Genomic DNA, 24,648 nt, shown 5'->3' with positions numbered 1-24,648 from the left:
CAAATAAGCCTAGGAAAGAAACACAGCTTCCTCCTCAGCCCTCAGGCCAGAACTAAGGGCTGGCCAGAACTTCTCCCAAATGTTAAATGTTATTTAACATTTAACTTAATGTTAAATGTTATTTAACATTTAACTTAATGTTAAATAAAACAACTTTCCGGGGATCCCATCATCACAGTTTTACACACTTATACATCACAAAGATTTCCCTTTATATTTATAAAAATTAATCAGAGAGGTCTCAGAGTGAAAAAGGAACACAGCTAAGTGGCTGGCCTGGGCTCCACACCATAGCTTTGACTCTAATTCTTTTACATACTACTTAAAAGAGTTTCATAACAATAGCTTCCAGATTTGATTCCTTCCTCTTTTTCCCTAAAAAGATCCCTTATCAAATCAATACATTTCATGAACCAGATCACATCTGGTGTTTGTTTTGAAAGCCTGTACAATTTGGGCTCTGTCTTCAGAAAATTATCTTAGCTCTATAAAAATTACCCTGAGCACATTTTCTTTCTTCTCTCAATTAGCAAAAGGCCTGCTCATGGCTCAGTCACCAAAAAAATAAAAACATATGTCAGAAAAATGGAAAGCTATTGTTCTCCCTCAGCCATTGCAGTAGAGCATATATGGGACAATGGAGAAATCTGCAGAAAGTCCTTCCGAATTTTAGCCTAAGGACAGGCCAAAATCACTAGTCAGTATTAAAACTATAATCCTAAACTACCTTTAAAATATACTTTGCCTTCATAACTGTGATGATCAAAATCCCACTTTAACCAACCCACCAAAAATTCGAATGCATAATAGAGAAAATGTATAAAGAAAAAAGCTATACAACTTTGTAAATCAATGATTCTTTCTCTCTGACCCACACACAAACACACATGTGCACACACATGCATACAGATACACAACATTAAAAGAAAAAATTACCAATAATTTTCTCCACACAAGACTAAACTCCATTCCGAACAGTTTTAAGGCAATGGAAAGTGGTGAGAAAACTTCCTCAGAGATCTGTGAAAGCCTGCAAGATTCCTTGTGACCGAAAGGCTGCTTGTTTTGAAGACTAATGAGACTAATGAGTTCTCACTTCTGCAAGACTATGGGAACAAGGAATGTCTAGCTCAGTTAGGATATCTGGTAAAACTTACTTTTTATGAAAACAGAGCATTGATAACTTTGAAAACTTTATATAATAAATATTAAATATTGTATGCATATTGCGTGCATGAAATCATATTTCACATTATTATTAGGTTTCTAGAAGATAAGTGACAATATTCTTACATAAGAAGATAAGTTCTTACATAAGAAAAGAACTTCAATGCTTCAAATTTAAAAAGTTAGCCATGTGTTTTATTAATCAACATATATATATATATATACTTGAAAATTAAAACAGGTAACATTTTTATGTTTCACTCTTTAAACTATTTTTATATACATATTTCATTTTAGAACCTCACAACAAAATTACTTCAGATAGTCATAATATCCACTTTACAAATGAGTAAAATAAAATAAAAAGAAATTAAGTGAATTTCCCAAGTTTAGAAAACAAGCTAGTGTCAGAGGCAGGACCATAACCCAGGTTGCCTGACTCCAATTTTCAATATGATTATTCATATTGAAACTAATGAACGAAATGAAGATATTTGCGGAATATACCAGCCAGAACTGTTTCCAATCATCCCCAAATGTAACTTTGATCATTCCAAATAATCCTTAATTTTTGATGTCAGTTACATCCTCTGCTGGTGGTCTAAAATCAAATTCAGAAATTCAGACAAAAAATACACATGCAAAAAAGTAGAATAATCCTAAGGATGTTATATCTGAATATGATACTTGAACTGAAGGGTAAGAAGTAAAACTGAGAAATCACCATCTCAGGCACCATGTGTTCATTCAATTCAACCCAAATGACAAGTATAATATGTCAACTCCTGCTAGGTGCAGAAAATGAAGTAGTTCCAGACTGCAAGAAACACATAATGTTATATGAATATTAGATTAAAATGAAAGTATGGAATTACATATTTTAAGCAAGCTGTAATCACTATTATATGGTGACAAACTGTTTTTGCAGTAATTAGTTTATGTTGGTAGTTACTAGATTATCGTTATGTGCTTCTAATATGTTGCTGATGTTGTCTAATGATTCAGTTGAAATAGACAAGTTATTAATATAGATTGACAATGTCAAATAGAAAAGGTTTATAGCTATACCAAATAGATGTATTTAGTTTGAAATATTTAAATAATAAAAAAGTATATTTGAACAACCTAATTATTTTGAGAATCAAAAGATTAAATAACTGACACCTTTGGGAAAAAATAATACGCTTCGCATGACATTCTCTCATGCCCAATACTCTGCTGTGCTTTTTAAGGGAAATTACAGCTGCCAGAGTTAATTTAATTTAACATAATTTAATTGTTGAATTTGTATTTTGTACACATCATTGAAGGCCCTAAAGCAACAGTATGTTTTTCTTTAAATGAATCATGATTTTTTACACAGTTTAAAGAAATGATTGGTTTTGAGGACAGCAGTGAACAGCAAAGAACTACCAAAGTATGCAAAATACCATCCAGCAAAGTTTCCCTGACACCAATCCACCAATGAACGCGCCAAAAAATTAAGAAATCTATTTCACTTCTTTTACAAAACATAATTTAGTCTTAATTTCCACTAAATAAAAACACCACAGTCACAGAGCTTGGATTAGACATGATATCTCCCTCACAACTTACCCTCCCTCTTCCCGCTTTCTCCAGCATTCACCCCTGCCCACCTGCATGTTTTAACTCTCTGTGTACAAGAGCATCCCATTGTCTATATATATGTGTCTCACATATAATGTATGCATTTTATAAGTTGTTGTTAATATCAGTAAAAGCACAATAGTCTCTAATCCCAAACAAGCTAATGGATTTACTTAAGGATACTACAATTTAATGAAGAATGAAATATTATAAAAAATTATCTTATAACCAGCTTAGGTGATGAACAGTTGGGTGTGTAACTTCTGGATTCATCTGTTGTCAAGTCATAGCTTCTCTCTTCCTGCCTTCTTAAAAGCCCTCATCCTAACAGGTTTCCTGGTCTGAATCTCTAGGGTTCCAGAGTAAAAAAGCAGTGCCTGCCCTTGAAAATACGTGCTCCTCTTCCTTTTTGAAGGCAGAATGATACGCCTAAAAACAAATGATTTTGTAATAAGACAGAGTTGCAAGACATATTTAAGTCCTTTTAAATACATGTATACAACATATTTCTCAAATCTTACTGTGTTTTAGGAACTATATAGTTAAGCATTCCTTCGCACTAGTAAAAGCAGCTACCATTATTATCTGCATTTTACTGGTGTGTGACTTTCTGAAAGTTACAGTCACACTGCAAGTAAAGACACAGAATTTTTTTGATGGTCGTGATCAACACTGAGCTGGTTTTCAGCGGGACGTTCAGTTGTTATATCTTGTTCTTTGTGCTGCCTGACTTCTACATGGACATTCATTTAGATAGCTGTGAATACAGTTGATTGTCATATATGAAACTCATGTTGAATTCTGCTCTCATGTTTCCTCTTATGACAGGGAAGTTACTTTGATCTCCTGGCTTTTGCTTTCAGCCAAATGCTTTGCCTTTCTCAGGAACATATGGAAAACATAGCCTCTCTCTTCTGTTCTGTAGGAAACTTGGTGAAAGTTCCTTAGGCCTCTCTGACACTGACCCACACAGCCATTTTTACCTTCCATGCCTTGATGGTCATAGGATAGAATTCCCAGAAGTTCTAGAAATAAGTTTGATTGTTCATTGTCCAGCAGTAGAACAGGCTTAGTCTATTTTACCCCCAGGAATCCAAATTTAGTAGAAGTTCTACTGATAATTCCTCTAGAAGCTGAACAGTGGAATGAGGTGGGCAGGAAGCCTCTTTCTCAAAGAATTTTATCAGTCGCTGTCACTTGTGGTGGTGCAGGGGAGCTGGCACAGCCTGACTTGTGAAAGCCAATTGTTAGCATCTCTTCCCAACTTCACAATGAGTGCTGGCACATTGGTAGCTTGAAATCAGCCATGATAAGAGTATTTATACCACAGAACTGAAAACACTACAAATTGCAGCTTTCCACCCGCCTCCACCCCCACCCCCAAATGCTGCTTTTTAAACATTTGCCAGCATTGCTCAAGCTTCTCTTCAAGTTCCTTTTGCTTCCCCCAACCAGGAAGAGTTGTATTTTTGTTTTTCTGTGGTTAAGTGTGAACACATCAAGATCCATATGTATTCTCAAATCTTCTAGTCTTATAGGTGCTGCAATCCTTCTTGGACTATTAGAGACCCTATATTTAGTGTTCTTAATGAGGAAGAGTAAACCGTTTTAAACAAAGTAGGGGAAAACCGGTTTATACTTCACAAACTACATTCACAAAAATAAGAGCATGCAGTTGCATGTGAAACATGTCCTAGTATGTCCCAATGGGCATGGTGTTGCCAGAGGAGAGTAGCAGTCTCCTGGGTTTAGAAACTCATTAGAGTGGTCTTCTTTATGGCCTCCAGGGGCTGATACCAGTGCTTGCTGCTTCAGGATGCAGACCCTAATTAAAATCCTGGTGACAAAATGTCATTGAAAAGTCCACTCCCAGAAATATGAAATAGTTATACATTTCCTATTCATTCTGCTAAATACAACTACATGGACATTATATGTTAAGTAAACACAAGACTCTGAAAGGTGGGGACAAGAGGACAGGCTAGCTAGGGATCTCAGGACATGGGACTGACACAATAATGAGTTTCCTGGGATTTCTCAGACATGGAGCTGAAATAGTCAGCAACCCAGAAACCTAAGACCCAGACAAAAGAAGCCCCAGCAGGATGCTACTCTGCCCAGTCAAAGGACAAAGAAAGGGACAGACTCTAGAAGGAAAACTTTTAGACAATCATTCTTCTACTCCAGCCAAACACCACAAGAAAGCAAACAACAAATAAACAAAACCAAATAAACAAAAACTGAGACCTCAGCACCACCCATGGTAGTAAAAACTAAATGTGAAGCTCAGATTTCCACCCTCCTGTAGCTGTTACAAGTGGCCCAACACCCCCACTGAGTTGGTGTCAAAGAAGGCAAAGGAAGTACCTGGAACTTTCATGCTCACTAGCTGATGAAGAACTCCTTTCTTCCTTCATGGTATTAGTGGCAAAGGTAGAGACAATAGGGGATCCCAAACTTCTACATCCTGCACTGCAACTGTCCCTAACATGGTGTCAGTGGAGACCAGTTGGAAAGTCAGACCTTCTGCTCCTGTCCAGCAGTCCAGTAGGACCAGAAATCATCTCCCTGCCACACACACACACACACTCAGGGGTAAATGGAGGCCAGTGAAGAACCTGGGCTTCTACCTCCACCTGGCAGTTACAAGGTATCCTTCTCCTTCCCCTGCTGCAGTCTGTCAATAAGCTAAAAATGAATAAAATAAGATCCAGAGTCTCATAAGATAAATACAAAAATATTCAGTTTTCCAAAAAATTACTCATTACCAAAGGGTTCTCAAAATGAATGAAAAGTGTTTGAATAATCTGACAAAGTTTTAAAGCAGCCTGGGTAATAACAATTCAATGAGAAACTACAAACATGATTGAAACAAAGCCTGGCAGAGACACAACAATAAAAGAGAATTTTAGACCAATATCCCTGATGAACATCGATGCAAAAATCCTCAATAAAATACTGGCAAACTGAATCCAGCAGCACATCAAAAAGCTTATCCACCATGATCAATTTGGCTTCATCCCTGGGATGCAAGGCTGGTTCAACATATGCAAATCAATAAACGTAAGCCATCATATAAACAGAACCAAAGACAAAAACCACATAATTATCTCAATAGATGCAGAAAAGGCTTTTGACAAAATTCAACAGCCCTTCATGCTAAAAACTCTCCATAAATTCGGTATTGATGGAATGTACCTCAAAATAATAAGAGCTACTTATGACAAACCCACAGCCAATATCATACCAAATGGGCAAAAACTGGAAGCATTCCCTTTGAAAACTGGCACAAGACAGGGATGCCCTCTCTCACCAATCCTGTTCAACATAGTGTTGGAATTTCTGGCCAGGGCAATCAGGCAGGAGAAAGAAATAAAGGGTATTCAATTAGGAAAAGAGGAAGTCAAATTGTCTCTGTTTTCAGATGACATGATTGTATATTTAGAAAACCCCATCATCTCAGTCCCAAATCTCCTTAAGCTAATAAGCTACTTCAGCAAAGTCTCAGGATACAAAATCAATGTGCAAAAATCACAAGCATTCCTATACACCAATACAGACAAATAATGAGTGATCCATTCACAATTGCTTCAAAGAGAATAAAATACCTAGGAATCCAACTTACAAGAGATGTGAAGGACCTCTTCAAGGAGAACTACAAACCACTGCTCAATGAAATAAAAGAGGACATAAACAAATGGAAGAACATTCCATGTTCATGGATAGGAAGAATCAATATCATGAAAATGGCCATACTGTCCAAGGTAATTTATAGATTCAATGCCATCCCCGTCAAGCTGCCAATGACTGTCTTCACATACTTGGAAAAAACTACTTTAAAGTTCATATGGAACCAAAAAGGAGCCTGCATTGCCAAGACAATCTGAAGTGAAAAGAACAAAGCTGGAGTCATCACCCTACCTGACTTCAAACTATACAACAAGGCTACAGTAACCAAAACAACATGATATTGGTACCAAAACAGAGATATAGACTAATGGAACAGAACGGATACCTCAGAAATAATACCACACATCTACAACCATCAGATCTTTGACAAACCTGACAAAAACAAGAAATGGATAAAGGATTCTCTGTTTAATAGTGGTGCTGGGAAAACAGGCTAGCCATATGTAGGAAGTTGAAACTGGATCCCTTCCTTACAACTTACACAAAAATTAATTCAAGATGGATTACAGACTTAAATGTTAGACCTAAAACCATAAAAACCCTATAAGAAAACCTATGCAATTCCATTCAGGACATAAGCATGGGCAAGGACTTCATGACTAAACATCAAAAGCAATTGCAACAAAAGCCAAAATTGACAAATGGGATCTAGTTAAACTAAAGAGATTCTGCATAGCAAAAGAAACTACCATCAGAGTGAACAGACGACCTACAGCATGGGAGAAAATTTTTGCAATCCACCCATCTGACAAAGGTCTAATATCCAGAATCTACAAATAACTTAAACAAATTTACAAGAAAAAATCAAACGACCTCATCAAAAAGTGGGCAAAGTATATGAACAGACACTTCTCAAAAGAAGACATTTATGCAGCCAACAGACACGTGAAAAACTGCTCATCACTGGCCATCAGAGAAATGCAAATCAAAACCACAATGAGATACCATCTAACACCAGTTAGAATGGCGATCATTAAAAGTCAGGAAACAACAGGTGCTGGAGAGGATGTGGACAGGTAGGAACGATTTTACACTGTTGGTGGGACTGTAAACTAGTTCAACCATTGTGGAAGACAGTGTGGCGATTCCTTAAGGTTCTAGAACTAGAAGTACCGTTTGACCCAGTGATCCCATTACTGGGTATATACCTAAAGGATTATAAATCATGCTACTATAAAGACACATGCACATGTATGTTTATTGTGGCACTATTCACAATAGCAAAGACTTGGAACCAACCCAAATGTCCATCAATGATAGACTGGATTAAGAAAATGTGGCACATATATCCTATGGAATACTATGCAGCCATAAAATAGGGATGAGTTCATGTCCTTTGTAGGGACATGGATGAAACTGGAAATTATCATTCCGATCAAACTATTGCAAGGTCAGAAAAACAAACACCACATGTTGTCACTCATAGGTGAGAATTGAACAATGAGATCACTTGGATGCAGGATGGGAAACATCACACACCAGAACCTGTCATGGGGTGGGGGGAGTGGGAAGGGATAACATTAGGAGAAATACCTAATGTAAATGACGAGTTAATGGGTGCAGCACACCAACATGGCACATGTATACATATGTAACAAACCTGCATGTTGTGCCCATGTACCCTAGAACTTAAAGTATAATTTTAAAAAAGAGAGAGAGAGAGAAATACATCCACAGTTATAGTTGGAGGCTTCAACATTCCTCTCTCAACAGCTGATAGAACAAATAGGCAGAAAAATCTGCAAGGAAACAAAAGAAGTCAAAAACACCATTAACCAATAAGACCTAATTAATGTTCACGAAAAGTCCACTCAACAACATCAGAATACCCATTATTTTCAAGTGCCCGTAAAGCATATACCAAGATAGACCACATTCTGTATTATCAAACAAGCCTCAATAGATTTAAAATAAACGAAATCACAGAGAGTGTGTTCTGTGACCCAGTGGAATCAAACTAGAAACTAGTCATAGACAGATAACAGGAAATGCTCAAAATATCTGGAAACTAAACAACCCAAAATATCCTGTGGTCAAAAAAAACAAAAAGACATAGTCTCAACAGAAATTGAAAAAATGATACATTGAACTGAATAAAACTAAAAACACAATTTGTCAAAACTGCTGCAATACAACCATGGCAGTCTGAGGGGAAAATTTATCACACTACATTTATAAATTAAAAACAGAGGAAAATACTTTATAATCTGAGTTCCAACTCAAGTACCTAGGAAAATAAGAGTAAAATAAACTCAAACCAACAGATGGAAGGAAATAATGAATATAAAATCATAAATTAATGAGATTGAAAGCCAAAAAAAAAATAGAAAAGACAAATAAAACCAAAAGTTAGTTACTTGAAAACATCAAAAAAATTAACAATCTTCTAACAAGTGTTACCAAAAATAAAGAAGATACAAATTATTATTATCAAAAATGAAACAGGAGTTATTACTACAGACCTACAGACAGCAAAAAGATAAAAAGGAAATTCTACAACAATTCTATACACATAAATTTGCCGACTTAGACGAAATGGACCAGTTGTCAATAAAAAAAACAAAATCTATCACAATTTACCCAACATAAAATATGTAATCTGAATTGCCATATAACTATTGAATTTGTAATGTAAAAAGTCCCCCAATTGATAACTGTAGGCCTGTATGGTTTCAATGGATAATTATATTAAATGTTTAAATAAAAATTAACACCATTTCTATACAAAGTTTTCTGGAAACTAGAAGAGAATGGAACACCTTCCAATTCATTTTATGAAGCTAGTATTACCCTGATAACAAATTCACCCAAAGACAGTACAAAAATAGAAAGCCACAGACCAAGGCACCTCATGACACAGAAAGCTTTAAAAAAAATAGCAAATAGAATTTATCAACACATAAAACCAACCCTACACCATGATCACATGGTAGTTATTCAAGGATACAAGGCTGGTTCAATATTTGAAAGTCAATCAATATAATCTACTACATTAATAGACTAAAGAAGAAAAATAACATGACCATATCAGTCAATACAGAAAAAGCATTTGACAGAATTCAATGCTTATTCATGATAAAAACAAAACAAACAAACAAACAAAAAAAACACTCCCAGGAAAATAGTAATAGAGGGCAACTTCCTCAATTTGATAAAGACCATCCAAAAGAAAACCTACAGCTAGCACTATACTTAATGGCAAAATAGTCAATGCTTTCTCCATAAGATTGGGTATAAGGCAAAAATGTCCTCTCCTATCACTTTTTTTCAACATAGTGCTGTAAGTTCTGACCAGAACAATAAGGCAAGTAAAGGAAGTAAAATTCATACAGATTAAAAAGGATGAAAGAAAATTGTATTTGTATGACATGATTGTCTATATAGAAAGTCCAAAAGAATTTTTAAAAATGCCTAGAACTAAGAAATAAGTTTGCATATTCAAAGGGTATATAAATCTAAAATGATTGTATTGAAATTGAAAATAAAAAAACTAAGAAACTAGTTTAGCGTATTCAAAGGGTCTATAAATATAAAATAATTGTATTGAAATTGAAAATAAAAAATTTGTATTTCTATATACTAGCAATGAAGGTGTAGACAGCAAAATTTAAAATAGGATATTATTTATGATTGCTGAAAAAATAAAAAAGGAAATACTAAGTGTAAATCTACCAAAATATGTATGAGATTTGTATCCTGAAAACTATGCAACACTGACAAAAGAAATTTTTTTAAAATCTAAGTAAATGGAGAGGCAAGTGGATTTATGGATTGGAAGACTCAACATAGTATGTCAATACTCCCTAAATTGACAGATAGATTTAATACAATTTCTATGAAAATCCAGCAATATATAGTATAGATACAAAAATTTTCTAAAATTTATATGAAAAGGTAAAGAACTGGAATAACAAAAACAATTTTATAAAAGATGAAAGGTATCAGCCTGCTTGACTTCAAGACTTATCATATAGCTATGGTAATCAAAACTGTGTGGTTCTGGTGGTGGGATACAGGCATAAATCAATGAAATAGAACAGGGAATTCAGAAATAGACCCACCCACACAAATATGCTCAACTCAGTTTGACAAAAGTGCAAAAGCAATTCATTGCAGGAAAGACAACGTTTCCAACAAATGGTGCAGGAGCAATTAGACATCCACAGGAAAATAAAAAATAAAAAAAATAAAAATAAATAAATAAATAAATAAAAACACCTCAATTTATGCTTCACATCTCATTAAAAATGCAAAATGTAAAACTATAAAACTTTCTTAAAAAGAAACATGAGAACACTCATAAGGATACAGGGCAAAGCATGAATTTCACAATGAAAGCATGATCTATAAAATGAAATATTGACAAGTTGAAAACTTTTTCATTGAAAGACTGAAAAGATGATGAAGACAAGCTATGCAGTGGGAGAAAATATTTGCAAACAATGCATCTAATAAAAAAGCCTAGCGTCTAGATTACATAAGGAATTTCCGAAACTCAACAGTAAAACCAGTCCAACTGGACAAAGTACAAAAGACATGAAGAGACATTTAACTAAAGCAATCACATGAAAAGATGATAAGGAGGGGTCCAAGATGGCCAGTTAGAAGCAGCTGTAGCCTATGGCACTCATGGAGAGGAACAAAAGGGGTGAGTGCATATAGCACCTTCAACTGAAATATCCAGGTACTCACATTGAGACTGATCAGAGAAACGACTTGACCCACTGAGAATGAAGAAAAGCAATGTGGAGTGATGGCCCACCTGGGAGTGATATGGAGCCAAGGGAATCACCACCCCAAGCAAAGAGAAGCAGTGAGTGATTGTACAACCCTGGAAAACCATGTTTCTCCCATTGATCTTTGCAACTCGCAGATCAGGAGGTCCACTTGTGGGCCCACACCACCAGGGCCTTGGTTCTGACATACAGAGCTGTGTGGAATCTCAGCGGAGCAGCTGCTCAGGCATGCACAGAGACCCAGGAGTTTTACATGCCAGCCCCAGGACCCCTGGCAAAGGTGTCTGCAGCTCAGACAAGGTGGGAGGTCCATATATACCCCTAGGAAGGGAGCTTGACCCAGGGGCCTAAGCAGTGTTGGTCTGCGGATCCCACTGCCACAACACCTCACAAGATAGAACCCGCTGGCTTAGAATTCCAGCCAGCCACTGGCAACAGGACGGGGCCTGCCTGACACAAGACAAAGCCCCAGCAGGGAGGAGTGGGCCACCATCTCCTTTTTTGGTCAACTCAAGACATTCCAGCCAGGGGACTGTGAAGAGTTCAAATGGTCCCAGGGAGGTAGCGCCCCCCCAGCAGAGCATGGCTGCTTACCATAACATGACCTGACTGCTTCTTTAAGCAGGACCCGGATCTATTCCTCCTCACTGGGCCAGATCTCCCAGTCAACGCCTCCAGCCACCCCCACCCGCATTCCACAAACAGAGCTCTGATCTCTCCCTAGAAGAAAGTGCCAGCAGGGAGGGGCAGATCGCCACCTTGGTTGTGTGGACCACTCAGCCATTCTAGCTTGTGGGCTTTGGAGAGTTCAAGCCAACCGGGGCAGAGGTGGCTGCCCAGCATGACAGGGCTGTTTTGTCAATCTGTGGCTAGACTGCTTCGTTAAACAGACCCGGATCTCACCGGGTGATATCTCCCTGCTGAGGCCTTCAGCCACCCTCACCTGCACATACTCTACGGATAGAGCTCTGTTCTCTCCATGGGATGGAGTGTTGTAGTGGAGGAGTGGCGGGGTGGCGGGGGGAAGATGTGGGCTGCCAACATTGTTGTTTGGATGACTCAGCTGATCCAGCCTGTGGGCTGTAGAGAGTCCAAGCAGACAGGGGCAGAGGTGGTTCCCCAGCACAATAGGGCTGTTTTGTTGAGGCATGGCCAGACTGCTTCTTTAAGCAGGATCCTATCCACTCCTCCTTGTGGGCGGGTCCCCCTAGCCAGGGCCTCCAGCCACCCCTGCCCATGTTCTATAGCAGACAGAATTACAGTTTCTCCCCAGGTTGGAGTGCCCAGGGGGCAGGGCAGGCTGCCACCTTGGCTGTTCAGACATCTCAGCCAGTCCAGACTGTGGGCCTTGGAGAGCTCAAACTGATCAGGAGCTGAAGGAACAGCTGCTCTACCAAACAGCAGCCAGACTGTTTCTTTAAGTGGGTTTCTAATCTTGTTCCTCCTGACTGGGTGAGACCTTCCAACTGAGGTCTCCAGCCACCTCCTACAGGCACATTTGGACCAGTTACATGTCAGTACCCCTTTAGGACAAGGGGACAGAGCTTCTAGAGGAAGGAGCAGGCTGCCATCTTTGCTGTTTTGCAGACTTTACTGGTGATACCTCCAGGTATGGGAAAAAGTGAGGCAACTAGGGTCTGGAACAGACCCCCAGCAAACCCCAGCAGCCCTATGGGGCAGTGGCCAGACAGTTAAAAGAAAAACAAACAGAAAACAACAATTACAAATTACAAAAACTCTATCCAAGGTCACTAACCTTAAAGATCTAAGGTAGATAAGCCCAAGAAGATGAGAAAGAATCAATGGAAAAATGCTGAGAACTCAAAAATCCAGAGTGCCCCTTTTCCTCCAAATGACTGCAACACCTCCCCAGCAAGGGCTCAGAACTGGGCTGAGGATGAGATGGTTGAAATGACAGAAGTAGGCTTCAGAACATGAATAAAAACAAACTTTGCTGAGCTAAAGGAGAATGTTGTAACCCAATGGAAAAAAGCTAAGAATCATGATAAAACAATGAAGGAGCTGACAGCCAAAATGGCCAGTTTAGAGAGGAATATAACTGACTTGATAGAGCTGAAAAACACATTATAGGAACTTCACAGTGCAATAACAAGTATTAATAGCAGAATAGACCAAGTGGAGGAAAACATCTTAGAGCTTGAAGATTATCTTTCTGAAATAAGACAGGCAGACAAGAATAGAGAAAAAAGAACGAAAAGGAATGAAAAAAAATCCTTTAAGAAACATAGAATTATGTAAAAAGAGTGAATCTGCAAATGATTGGGGTACCTAAAAGAGATGGGCAGAATGGAACCAATTTAGAAAACATGTTTCAGGATATCATCCAGGAGAATTTCCTGAACCTAGCAAGACAGGTCAACAATCAAATTCAGGAAATGTGGAGAATCCCAGTAAGATACTCTATGAGAAGATCATCCCCAAGACACATAATCATCAGATTCTCCAAATTGGAAATGAAAGAAAAAATGTTAAGAGCAGCCAGAAAGAAAGGCCAGATCACCTACAAAGGGAAGCCCATGGCTAATAGCAGAACTTTCAGCCAAAACCCTGCAAACCAGATGAGATTGGGGGTCAATATTCAACACACTTAAAGAAAAGAATTTCCAACCCAGAATTTCATTTTCAGCCAGCCTAAGCTTTATAAGTGAAGGAGAAATAAGATTCCTTTCAGACAGGCAAATCCTGAGGGAATTTGTTACTACCAGAATTCCCTTACAGAGGCTCCTAAAGGAAGCACTAAATATACAAAGGAAAATCCATTACCAGTCACTACAAAAACACACTTAAATACATAGACTAGTGACGCTATGAAGCAACCACATAAACAAGTCTGCAAAATAACCAGCTGGAATCATAACAGGATCAAATCCACAGATAACAATACAAATCTTAAATATAAATGGGATAAATGCCCCAGTTAAAAGACACAGAATGGCAAGCTGGATAAATAACCAAGACCCATCAGTATGCTCTCTTCAAGAGACCCATCTCACATGCAAAGACACACATGAGCTCGAAATAAAGGGATGGAGGGAAATTTACCAATTTTTCTAAAACGATGGAGGAAAATTTGCCAAGCATATGGGAAACGGAAAAAAGCAGGAATAACAATCCTAGTTTCTGACAAAACAGAGGTTAAATCAGCAAAGGTTAAAAAAGACAGAAAAGGACATTACATAATGATAAAGGGTTCAATTAAATGAGAAGAGCTAACTATTCTAAATATACATGCATCCAATACAGGGGCACTCAGATTCCTAAAGAAAGTTCTTAGAGACCTACAAAGAGACTTAGACTCCCGCACAATAATAGTGGGAGAGTTTAACAACCCAGTGACAATATTAGAGAGATTGCTGAGACAGAAAATCAACCAAGATATTCAGGACTTGAGCTCAGCTCTGGAACAAGTATACCTGATAGACATCTACAGACTTCTCCACCCAAAACCAACATAATATACATTCTTCTCATTGCCACAAGGCACTTACTCTAAAATTGATCACATAATAGGAAGTAAAACACTCCTCAGTAAATACAAAAGAACCAAAATCATAACAAACAGCAACAGTCTCTCAGACCGCAGCACAAGCAAATTAGAACTCAAGATTAAGAAATTGCTCAAAACCATACAACTACATGGAAATTGAAAAACCTGCTCCTGAATGACTTTTGGGATAAATAATTAAATTAAGGCAGAAATTAAGAAGTTCTTTGAAACTAATGAGTCCAAAGAGACAATGTAGCCAAATCTCGGAGACAAAGCTAAAGCAGTGTTAAGAGGAAAATTTATAGGACTAAATGCCCACATCAAAAAGCTAGAAAAATCTCAAGTTAACAATCTAACGTCACAACTAAAAAAACTAGAAAACCAAGAGCAAACAAACCCCAAAGCTAGCAAAATACAAGAAATAACCAAGATCAGAGCTGAACTGAAGAAGATAGAGACATGAAAAACCTTTCAAAAAAATCAATGAATCCAGGAGCTGTATTTTTTTTTTGAAAAAATTAATAAAATATATAGACCACTAGCTAGACTAATAAAGAAGAAAAGAGAGAAGATTCAAATAAACACAATTAGAAATATTGAAGAGAATGTTACTACTGACCCCAAAAGAAACAAAAATAACCATCAGAAACTACTAGGAACACCTCTAAACACACATCAGAAAAGCTAGAAGAGATAGATAAATTCCTGGACACATACATTCTCCCAAGACTCAACCTGGAAGAAATTAAATCCCTGAATAAACCAATAACAAGTTCTGAAATTGAGGCAGTAATAAATAGCCTACCAACCAAAAATCAGCCTAGGACCAGACAGATTTACAGCTGAATTATATGAGAGGTACAAAGAAGAGCTGGTACCATTTCTACTGAAACTATTCCCAAAAATTGAGGAGAAGGGACTCCTCCATAAATCACTTTATGAGGCCAGCATCCTACCAATACCAAAACCTGGCAAAGGTACAATGATAAACAAAACTTCAGGTCAATATATTTGATGAACATCAATGCAAAAATCCTCAACAAAATACTGGCAAACCGAATCCAACAGCACATCAAAAAGTTTATCCCCCACAATCAAGTAGGCTTCATCCCTGGGATGCGAGGCTGCTTCAACATATGCAAATAAATAAATGTGATTCATCACACAAACAGAACTAAAGACAAAAACCACATGATTATCTCAGTAGATGCAGTAAAGGCCTTCAATAAAATTTAACAACCTTTCATGTTAAAAACTCTCAAAAAACTAGGTATTGAAGGAACATACCTCAAAATAATAAGAGCCATATCATACTGAATGGACAAAAACTAGATGCATTCCATGTGAAAACCTGCACAAGACAAGGTTTTTCTCTCTCACCACTCCTATTCAACAAAGTATTGGAAGTTCTGGCTGGGCATCAGGCAAGAGAAAGAAATAAGTGTATTCAAATAGGAAAAGAGGTAGTCAAACTATCTTTGTTTCCAGATGACGTGATCCTATATCTAGAAAACGCCATCGTCTCAGCCCAAAAGCTTCTTCAAGCAACTTCAAGAAAATCTTAGGATCAATATGCAAATATTTCTAGCATTCCTATACACCAACAATAAGCAACCCCAAAGCAAAATCACAAATGAACTCCCATTCACAATTCCCACTAAAAATAATAAAATACCTTGAATACAGCTAACAAGGAAAGTTAAGGATCTCTTCAGAGAGAACTACAAACCACTGCTCAAAGAAATCAGAGATAACACAAACAAATGGAAAAACTTTCCATACTCATGGATAGAGAGAATCAAATTGTGAAAATGGCCATACTACCCAAAACAATGTACAGATTCAATGCTATTCCCATTAAACTACCATTGATGTTCTTCACAGAATTAGAAAAAAAACTATTTTAGAACTCATATGGAATCAAAATGAGCCCAAATGGCCAAGGCAACCCTAAGAAAAAGGAATAAAGCTGGAGGCATCATGCTACTCAACTTTCTATTCTACAGGGCTTCAGTAACCAGAACAACATGGTACTTGTACAAGAACAGATACATAGATTGATGAACCAAATAGAGAACCCAGAAATAAGACAGAACTACAACCAATTGATCTTTGACAAACCTGACAAAAACAAGCAATGGGAAATGATTCCCTAATTGATAAATGGTGCTGGAAGATCTGGTTTGTTACATGCAGAAAATTGAAACTAGACCCCTTCCTTACACCATCTACAAAAATCAACTCAAGATGGATTAAATACTTAAATGTGAAACCCCAAACTTTAAAACCCTAGAAGAAAACCTAGTTAATACCATTAGGACATAGGCACAGGCAAAGATTTCGTGACAAAGACACCAAAAACAATTGCGACAAAAGCCAAAATTGATAAATGTGATCTAACTAAACTAAAGAGCTTCTGCACAGCAAGGAAACTGTCATCAGAGTAAATAGGCAACCTACAGAATGGAAGAAAATTTTTGCAATCTATCCATCTGACAAAGGGCTGATATCCAGAATCTACAAAGAACTTAAACAAATTTACAAGAAATAAAACAACCTCATCAAAAAGTGGGCAAAGGATATGAACAGACACTTCCCAAAAGAAGACATTTATGTGGCCAACAAACGTATGAAAAAATGTTCATCACTGGTCATTAGAGAAATGCAAATCAAAAAACCACAATGAAAGACCATCTCACACCAGTTAGAAGGGTGATCATTAAAAAGTCAGGAAACCACAGATCTGGTCAGGTTGTGAAGAAAAATGAATGCTTTTACACTGTTGGTAGGAGTGTAAATTAGTTAAACCATGGAAGACAGGGTGATGATTCCTCAAAGATCTAGAGGCAGAAATACCATTTGATGCAGCAATCCCATTAAGGTGTATATCACCAAAGGAATATAAATCATTATATTATAAAGATACATGTATGCATCTGTTCATTGCAGCACTGTTCACAATAGTAAAGACATGGAACCAACCTAAATGCCCATCAATGATAGACTGGATGAAGAAAATTTGATACATGTACACCATGGAATACTATACAGCCATAAAAGGAATGCTATCATGTCCTTCGCAGGGACATGGATGGAGCTGGGAGCCATTATGCTTAGCAAACTAATGCAGTAACAGAAAACCAGATTCCACATGTTCTTACTTATAAGTGGAAGCTGAATTATGAGAACACATGGACACATGGCAGGAAGAGCAACACACACTGGGGCCTGTCAGAGGGTGAGGGGTGGGAGGAGGGAGAGCATCAGGAAGAATAGCTAATGGGTGCTGGACTTAATGCCTGGATGATGGGGATGATCTGTGCAGTAAATCACCATGGCATATGTTTACTTATGTACCAAACCTGCACATCCTGCATATGTACCGCTGAACTTAAAATAAGGTTGGAAATAAAAAAAATAAAAGATGATCAATAGCATTAGCCAATGGGTAAATGCAAATTAAAACCACAAGTTATTACTCCATACCTAACAGAATCACTAGTATAAAAAATAGTTACAACACCAAAACCTGATAAGGATGCATAGAAACTGAGTCACTCATGCACTCATGTAAAATAATACAGCCATTTTGGAAACAGTTTGGTTATTTCTTAAAAATTCCAACATGCAACTACTACACAACTCAAAAATTGTACTCATGGGCACTTATCCTAGAAAAACAATGACTTACATTTACACAAATACCTGTATGTAAAGTTTATAGAAGCTTATTTGTAAACTATGAATTATTTTGGCTAGTAATTTATAATGGCCCAAAACTAGAAAAAAACTCAGATGTCTTTCAATGGTTGAATGATTAAAGAGTCAGTACATTCACACGATGAAATACTATTTAACAATAAAAAGACACAGACTATCGATACATAAAACAACCAGAATAAATCTGCAAAGAATGATGCCAAGAAAAAATACTCAATACCCAATGGTTACATACTATATGATACTATTATGTAACATAATAGAAATAACGAAATTATAGAAATAAAGAATAGTGGTTACCAAGGGTAAGGAAAGGATGGGGAGGAAAGAAAACAGATGTGAATAGACAATGGCCACCTGAAGGATCTGATGATGATGAAAATATTCTACACATTAACTATTTCAATAATGATGTCTCAATCGGGATACTGTACTACAGTTTTGCATGATGTTGTCACTAGGAGAACCTAGATAAAGAATATATGAACTCTCTCTTTATTCTTTCATATAATTATATGTGAATTTAAAATTACCTCAATATAAAAGAGCTTAATTAGAAAGAAAATCCGACCTAACCAAATTACGAGAACAGAGGTGCTGCTTGGTCTTCTTAGCTTGCCAATTCCACGCTGGGCTTGCCCCTGCATCATGCAGCAAACACTCATCTAGAGCAGCTGTGGATACCCTGGCAGTGTTCATGGCATGACGCTCACACAACTGCCCACAAGGCCTCTCATCCTGTGCATCCTAGACGTACCTGTTTCTGTCCTTATGATGTCTTCCTCTTTGTAATTCCAACTCATTACTTTATACCTACCACTTCAACCCCTTCTCTGCCTTCATCCTTTCACTGATTTCCTGGGCATCAGAATGCCCTTTCTGTTACTGCCTAAATCTGTCCACTGTGTCTCTCTTGCCATTAGAAGAAAGGGTCTCCAGTGCTCCAACTCATAAGTGGAGCTGGACGTTCTGAGGGAAATTGCAAATCTTTATTTTTTTCATTTTTCTTCAGTATAATCCATAGGTTCAGAAGAAATTGAAATTCATTAAAATAGGAGGCATAGAAATGAAACTAACACGAATTAGGTATAGATCACCAAGGCATAGTAATCAAAAATTAGAAAGTGAGGTATCTCTCTCTGGCTTGCTGTGCATTAATCTACCCATGTTTGTGGTCAGAAGCATTTTTGAACAAGACAATGAATTGTGCTCTGCACCATATTCAGGCTCCTGAATGTTTCCTTTTTCTCAAATCATTCATAATTTACATCTATTTAAAACCAAAGCCAAACAAACAATTGACAAACAGAGAGATAATTTTGGACTCTTTCTAATTTTAACTATTAAATGCTGTATTGTTAAAAAGTGCAAGTTTCTCATTTAAAAAAAGGGGGAAGAAAGCAAAACCAATATTCTCTCTTTCATTAACCTTGAGTCATGAATTCAGATGTTCCCTAAATTAACATCCTTATCTCCTGCTTGATGTGTATTGCCTACACTATAGTGCTGAGACGATGGTAAATATCCTGACTTCATTGGCCTTGTTTAAAACAATGAAAATACACTGAGCAACAGCATCTGTTCTCTGATATATGGGGATACCAACATCGATTCTCACCGGAGAGAGTCGAATGAATATCATTGCTTTCAAGAAGTTTCCTTGCTGGCCTATGTTCTATCAGAGAGAAGAGCCAAGGAAGACATACCTCTTCCTGCCATGATTTACCTCCAGAGTAGATGAATGGTCCAGCCATAACCTTGCCTTGTTTCAGGCACAGTTCCAGGCTTATAAATAATTTAAAATGAGAATAAAGAGCATGTGTGGGGGGGAAAAAAAAAACAAAACACTAGATTTATCCAATAGTGAAGATGGGCAGACAGTGAAGCCGACAGATGTAGCAGATAAGTTCTTTATTTTTATACTATGTGTTGTAAACTCTGTTGAAGAAAAGGCTGGACATCATCTGTCTGCTCTGGGAAAATGCTCACTCTGCACATCTCGGCTGTGCTGAAACATGTTTCCCTGGAAGGAGAATTGGGTTATCAAGCCCTTCTTGCATAATAACTGATCACAGAGGCAAAGACTATTCTTCCCACTCAGCCAGGCTAGTGTGCCTCATGCTCTGTGCACCAGCCTCAGGCCTTCTCTGGGTGGGGACTCGCTTCTGCATCCTGTAGAGGATGCAGGCACTGTTCTGAACCTGCTCTCTGGGTGTGTTAGATTCCATAACATTGCAACAAACATATCACTGAATTTACTCTTTAGAGGCAATGGGAAAACCAACTCTTATGATATAAACAAAGCAGGGAAGAAATGGTGGTTCCCCTTTAAACAGCATTTCTGGGGGAAGATAAAGAAGAAAAGCCCTAATATTCAGAGTCATGACTCCTGATTTCTGCTGAAATCAGAGGCACTTTTAAAATAAGTCAAACAATCACCCTGGACTTTCTTCCATCCCCTCCCTCCAGTCTTCCCCTTCTTGTCTTTAATTGCATAGAATTTCATTTTCTAGTTTTCAAAATTATAATTGTAAAAATTTCAAACCATATTTGGGAAGGTTTACTTTAATTTTTTCCCCAGCTACCCTTTTCAAACTAAAGAATCTTCATCTTAAAAGATACTAAAATATTAAATACTTTTCCAAATCCAAAAAGGGAATGAAATTACATAACATTTCAAAGATGCAGCCAGCCTCTGACCATGTTCCACAACAGGGAAACACGTGAGTAGCGTACCAAACAGAAATATTTTAAGAAGAATGCTTGCTGCTAAAATGTCAGCTAAAGCCATAATTTCTATGTTTATTGACATTAACATAGGGTACTCTTTCAGGAAAAAAAAAAAATCAAACTATCCCACTCTCCTTCATTGTTCTACATCTGCATTTGGAGCCAGTCAAACTTCGCAAGATACTTCTGATTTCTCTTTGTTACTGTTCCCTTACAACTGCATTCATTGTCCCCATTTTATTCCTCGCTTTCTCTTCACACCCAAGAGGTGACTCATTTCAGTGGTAAATGAACAAGAATATGCCCAAGGTTTGAAAATTTTCAAATGAGAGTGTTAAGTGAATGCAGAAGATTATACTTAAAATACCTGTCACAACTCAGGTGGCATCTGTTTCAAGAGCACAAATAATCCAATATTTTGTCGTCTCATCATTCACGGCTCTTTCAGAGAAAACAGAAAGCAGAACGAGCTACGAGCGAAACCAAATAAACAAATTTTGGTTAGACAAGGGGGACAAACCAGGCTATTTTAAAACCTGAAAATGTAATCACCTTACTTGCTTATGTGAAATGCACGTGTTTTGACAAAGTTTTAAAGCCTGCATTTTCTGAATTAACATGGTTATCCAAATACCAGTTGATTTAAAGTGAGAATGATAGTGGTGAGAGTGAAGATGGCATAGCTACTATGCTATATATAAGCTATATGTAAAAAATTACACTTTTACACACACATATAAACGTTTTAAGTGATTAGACAGGACTTCTTTAATTCGTATAATTAAAACAACCATATTCATTTTGTTAGGGGCCAATGGATGCCTTTGGGGAATTTAACATATATTAAAAATATAAATAATACAATTTATCTATGTTCTATTTTTTTCTATTTATATAAGCAAAACAAAATAGACATGCACATCTTCAAGGCTTCCATGTAAGTTGCTGAGATGCATGATTCTATATAATTCCATCACTCCCATACTTATATCAATATTTAGAAATTTGCTCTAGAGAGAGATTGATTTACCATATGTGGTGATAACAACCATTACAAACTCCCAATATTTCACAAACCATGATATAAATTGACTTTACTTCACACTCCTGGATGCCATTAGGCTCCTCCCCTACCAGGGAAATTGTTTCCATGGTAACTGAAAGAGAAAAAGCACAGGGAGGAAAAAAAAGGCACAAAAAGCTAACGAAATAAGATATCTATGGAATAAACAAAATATGGGAAAGTGTTGGATATCATAACACTTTTATTGCTTCTAGACCCATGTACATCTAAAGATGCTAAGGCCACACTGTCTGACAGATGAGATGTAAAGGAAATTCTTTGCCTGAGGTTGGACTTGTTAAAATGGCCAACAATCAGCAGGGCTGCCTGCTATTTCCCATCGTAGAGGACGCTTTATAAATCAAGCCTGCTGAATCTTTCCATCCACCAACAACTCTGCAGAACCAGTGTGGACATGGTCAGAATAATTCAGAGTATGGCAGATATTTGGGTTGGAAGCAGAGTTGTTCACAGGGGCACCGAATCACCCTTTGTAAGGTAGCTGCAGTTCTTGTTTCCATAACACACAGAATTCTCTGGTGGGTGTCAAGTATTAAAATCCATTCAGATCTGTTGGGGCATTGAGGAAGCTCTCTTGAACGAAACATTAGGTTGCACCTGCTTGTATCTTTTTCCTCATGTTGCTGAAGTAAAATATGCAGCTAACGTAATTTAATTTTTATTAGATTCTGCATATATGTGGCTTTTAGAATGAACTCAGGGGAACGCACATTACTTATAAACATATACTTTTTAATTAATTTTTCTTTGTAATTCAAAGTAGATGTCTAATGCATTCATGGAACGATATGGGCTCCCTCTGGGGGGCAATTTTAATACCTGCAATTCCCTAGCTTGTTAATCAAAGACTTTTTAGCCTTGTAGATAATTTATATCTACTTAATGTTCAAAAGATTGAAATTGCAGTTATATGAAAAAAAATATCCTTACCTCTGACAAAATCAGAAAAGATAAAAACTTCATGGACATTCTACAGAAATGAGAAATGCTAGAAATATTCTTTCTCTCTGAGCTTCGTTCTGTGAAAATATTTTACAGCTTTATCAAGAAAAAACAAGTATTTGTTTTTCCAGAAGACACAATGAAATTGCCTGGCTTAAAATGCAGCGAAGTCCAGGATTCCCCATCTCAGAACATACCTATTCCCAGCAGTTTTGTATTTTGAAAGAATGCCTTTTTTGGTTCTTATAAAAATGTTATTGGCCAAAAAATTTCATATAAGAAATTTAAATGACACGGTGAAACCCCGTCCCTACTAAAAAAAAGTACAAAAAACTAGCCGGGCGAGGTGGCGGGCGCCTGTAGTCCCAGCTACTCGGGAGGCTGAGGCAGAATGACGTAAACCCGGTAGGCGGAGTTTGCAGTGAGCCGAGATCCGGCCACTGCACTCCAGCCTGGGCGACAGAGCAAGACTCCGTCTCAAAAAAAAAAAAAAGAAAGAAATTTAAATGAGAGTGTTTAGCTTAGGTTTTAGTTCATTTCTGTCAGCTCTGAAGCTCTCCTGTTGTGTTTATGCATCACCCTATCATTAAGCTCATTTTCAACTGAACATAGTCAGACCAGGTGATAAGAATGGATCCCACTGCACCCACGGGAGTGACGTCAGACACAAAACTATACAGAGGAGGTGCCGTGAATCACAGAAGTAAAGGGGGTGGAAGGCCAAGTTCTCTCCATCTGTGTTCTATCTCCATGGTGTGGCACTGGCTCCAACAGGTACGTGCATGGCTGTGTGGGCATTTGCACACATACAAGCACATTCACACTTGAACAAATACATGCACACATACCTACATACACATACACACACTGTTTAAAATAGGTACACAGCTACATTTTAACTAAAAGTGGCAACTCTACAATGGGAATAAGAAAAAGAATTATGGACTCTCAGAGATGGAGGGAAGATTTGAGAATTTCCAGTCTAATCTTTCACACAGTGGTGGAATTTCCTATAGCAACACTGAATGGGGGTAATTCAACCTAGACTTAGAACTCTGGGCATGGGAATCTCACTAGCATATGAGCCAGCCTAGAGCATTATGGGACAACTGAAATTAGAAAGCTCTTCTTTTAACCAATGTTACATTTTCCTTTAAAAAAATTCTACTGTATTGTGCTCTGAAGCCAAAGAGAATACATTGATTTTCTTTTCCATGAAGCCTGAAAGTCCTCAAATACGTTTGAACACAGTTGTTCTCTTACTTTTGAGAAAAACATTCTCCTTTGCCTCGTTTATTCCTCTCATGATAAGACTTCTAGAACCTTATTATCTTGGTTGCCATAGTTAAATCTAATTTGGCATCCAGACTCAATACTGTACTCCAGATATGGTTATAATTTACACAAACGAGAGTACACTGGACTCTGTTTTCCTTTCTTACCACATGATGCTTTTATTGGTG

Source organism: Trachypithecus francoisi, unplaced genomic scaffold, assembly GCF_009764315.1.
Source record: "Trachypithecus francoisi isolate TF-2019V2 unplaced genomic scaffold, Tfra_2.0 Lachesis_group7, whole genome shotgun sequence".
Classification (NCBI taxonomy): domain Eukaryota; kingdom Metazoa; phylum Chordata; class Mammalia; order Primates; family Cercopithecidae; genus Trachypithecus; species Trachypithecus francoisi.
This window is presented reverse-complemented; position numbering follows the sequence as displayed.